The 3,642-nt window shown below is 41.4% G+C and overlaps 1 pseudogene across 1 annotated transcript; it reads left to right on the top strand.

Annotated features, from left to right (window-relative positions):
• Positions 1–293: 293 nt before the first annotated feature.
• Positions 294–1,532, top strand: LOC147558290 (purple acid phosphatase 18 pseudogene; annotated as a pseudogene). The gene is made up of 2 exons (XR_015234143.1): positions 294–924; positions 1,335–1,532. The product of XR_015234143.1 is annotated as a purple acid phosphatase 18 pseudogene (transcript).
• Positions 1,533–3,642: the final 2,110 nt, after the last annotated feature.

Raw genomic sequence — 3,642 nt, 5'->3', positions numbered from 1 at the left:
CGAAACAACACATTATAGTCTACTTAGACAACCCATTAGTTCCTTAAAATACCATGCAAGTCCCAAAATAAAATAAGACAAGACATAGACGCAACGGGAGGCTACATCATAGTCTTTAGTCTTTACCCTACAACAAAACAAAGAGAATTGGAAACCTTATCCTTATGTACTTGCAAGGTTTATACAATTGTGGAATTGTGGTTTTCTTCTTTATTTGGTTCATCACTTTCATTTACTAGTTGACGTTCATGTATACAATTTTGGCATCGTGCCATTGTCACAACATTTTACATTGTTTGATCCTTATAATGGTCATGCAGGTTCACATCTCTTTAGCGGGCGATAGTCACATGCGGGTCTCATGGATAACCGAAGACTACACTTCTCCTTCAATTGTAGAATATGGGACATCACCAAACAATTACTCGTCATCATCTCAAGGAGAAAACATAAACCATAGCGCTACTTATTCTATACCTCTGGCAAGATACATCACACTGTAATTAGGCCTCTTGAAGATGAAAAAGTTTACTACTATCGTTGTGGAGGAGAAGGCCCCGAGTTTAAACTTAAGACTCCTCCCTCTAAATTCCCAATCACTTTTGCCGTGGCTGGTGATATGGGTCAAACAGTTGGACTACTTCAACTCTTGAGCACATTGGCCAATGCAAGTACGACATGCATTTGCAGCCACAAGCGAGTAAGAGGCCGTGGATGGTAACAGAAGGAAATCATGAAATTGAAAGTATACCATTATTCAAAGATGGATTTGTAACTTATAATGCTAGGTGAAAAATGCCTTTTGAGGAAAGTGGGTCGGGCTCGAATCTTTACTACTCTTTTGAAGTTGCAGGTGTTCATGTACTCATGCTTGGCTCTTATGCTGATCATGATGCAAACTCAGAACAATATAGTTGGTTGAAGGTTAGTTCTGTTTTAGTTCCCTGTAAAGCTTTTCCGATAATCCCTTAGAGTAATACTAGATTAAGTCATGAGATTATGCATAGTCATACGCCACTTCCATTTTCCAAGCATTGGTAGGGTTAACTACTGGTGGTTCATATAGGCTACTCTAGTGAATAGATTGGTCCGCTAATCACTATAAGACTCGATTGTTCTTTGTTCCTACTATGCCTTCTGAAGGGAACAATTAGTAGGCTACATACTAGTTCCACCTCTCACTATTGGGGCTCAGAATCATGTTTTTCGACACCATTTTAACATAATTTGATGTTGAGAAAAGGGAAAAAAAGGTGAAAATAAAAATTCGAGCTCTTGTTCCTATGAAATGAGTTTTTCATTTGTTTTTTGTTTTTTATTTTTTGAATTTACAGAATGATCTTTCGAAAGTGGATCGACAACGAACCCCATGGTTGCTAGCTCTATTCCATGTTCCGTGGTATAACAGTAATAAGGCACATCAATGTGAAGGTGACAGCATGATGTCTTCCGTGGAGCCATTGCTTTATGATGCTGGAGTTGATATAATGCTTTCTGGCCACGTGCATGCTTATGAACGAACTGTAAGCTAATGAGAGCAAATTTCTTATTTTCCTTGCCTATGCCTACAATCTGTTAAGGCTTAATAACGTCTGGTTGTTGAAATGACAGAAACGTGTCGACAATGGGACTTTGAATCCTTGTGGAGCTGTCCATATTACTATTGGCGATGGAGGTAACAGAGAAGGCTTAGCACACAGATAATAAGTCAATTCTAAATACAAGTTGTTGTTTTAAATGTGGAACTATACAAAAGGAAATATGAACACATACGATATATTGGGGTACCTTTGGTTCTATACCATGGAGTTTTTCAAAAAGCAGCTCACGAAAGTATGTGGCCGGGAAGCTTTGTAGTCGAACCCCAAGTAAAATTCATTATGAACAGAAGCATCTGTGTTTTCCTCTTGAGCATATGAAAATGCGTACATACTTTAAGTCAGTGTGATTGAGGGTTGTTTCCTTTTCGTCTTTATATACCAAAAGCTTTTATTCCCAAAATTCGAATACTGTGACAGATACATACACCCACAGCCGGAATGGTCAGTTTTCAGAGAAGCAAGCTTTGGTCACGGTGAGCTCAATATTGTGAATTCAACTCATGCATTTTGGGCATTGATGTGACACGAAAATGTCACATTTAGAGAGCCTAACTAAGCCTAGTTAGTTCGTTTTGAGTATTATAAATAATATTTTATGTGTTTTTAATGTTAGGTACCTATTTTGGAGTTAAACATGTGAATCGGAATAAAGGGAACGAATTGTCACTATCATTTCATGTGCCGAAAACGAGAGAAAAAGACTTCAAACAAATCAAATGACAAGAGGAGTTAATGACGAGTCCGACGGTGAAAACGGAATTCAATTCGGAGTTCGGACGGGGAAGATGTGAAAGATAGAAGCCAAGGTCTTTTCTTGAAGGCACCCCCCTCTTTGGTTCTAAATGTAGAGACAAGATGAAGGCACTCCCTTGGTTTTTAATTAAAGCCCAAAGCCAAGTCCAAGCCCACAAAAGAAAAGAAGAAGAACAAGACAAGGAAGAATCTTGGAGGCACTCTCTTTATGGATCCAAGTTTGAGTCAAAGTCAAAGTCTTGACATAGGGTTTTAGGAGGTTTAGGCTACTATTCATCATCTTCTTCATTCATCAATCAACAACCAAGAAGGGGAGTTAGAGAGAGAAAAAGGCTAGGGTTTGAGGGCTCTTGGAGATCTAGGGTTTCAAAGAGTTGCTAGAGAGAGAAAAGGAGAGAAGAAGAAGGTGGCCGGCCAAGCTAGGCCGGCCAACACTAGGGCCGGCCTAGCCTTGGCCGGCAGCTGCTCGGGAAGGATGCACGGGAGGCTAAGGGACGCGCACACTTCACGGACTACATGGGAGCTGCTCGGGATCCACAGCACCAGCCGGCAGCAGCAGCTTGGGACGCAAGGAAGCTGCTGCTCGGGATTCACAGCACGGCCGGAACAGCAGCTGTCCGGAACTCGGCAGCAGCTCGGGTCCAATGTTCCAAGCTCGGGAACGTGCGGCTGTAGCTCGGACTGTTCATGGGACGCGGCTGCAGGTCGGACATGCTCGGGACAGCAGCTACCGGCTCGGGAGAAGCTTGTGTTGGCCGGATTTTATGCATTTTTGGCCGGAAACTTGGCCGGATCTTCTGATTTTTCCGGCAACCTTCTTGATCCGAATGAAGGGATTTACACCCTTCTACTAGTGTTCATAGCGGAAATAAGACATCTAATGTCTACACTAGTATCCCCAGGATCACATGCAAAACTAGTAATTAAACTATTGGAGATAGTAGATTACCTTAATCGCTTTTCCCTCGAACTAGTTGAATTGATTGAAGAAGACCAAGAGCTTCAAGTGTAGCTCCTCTACTTGGGACATGAGCAATCAATTTGATCTCCCACCTTGTTGTATAGCTAGCACACCAATGGTGGTTGGATAGAAGAACACCTTCTTCTTTAACTAGATAGATAGTTCATGAGAATTAGCTCACTTTCTCCTCTCTACTTGATGTGGTAGAGTAAGAAAGCTTAGAGAGAAATTCCACACCTTATTCTCTGCCCTAAGAGCGTTTATATAGAACCCTAATAAGAATCCACCTCCTTTTAGGTTTCCCAAAACACCCTTTAGAATAAGATT

The sequence above is a fragment of the Eschscholzia californica genome, unplaced genomic scaffold, assembly GCF_041429995.1.
Source record: "Eschscholzia californica isolate CP2 unplaced genomic scaffold, dmEscCali1.0.p SCAF_2, whole genome shotgun sequence".
Lineage (NCBI taxonomy): Eukaryota > Viridiplantae > Streptophyta > Magnoliopsida > Ranunculales > Papaveraceae > Eschscholzia > Eschscholzia californica.
This window is presented reverse-complemented; position numbering and strand designations above follow the sequence as displayed.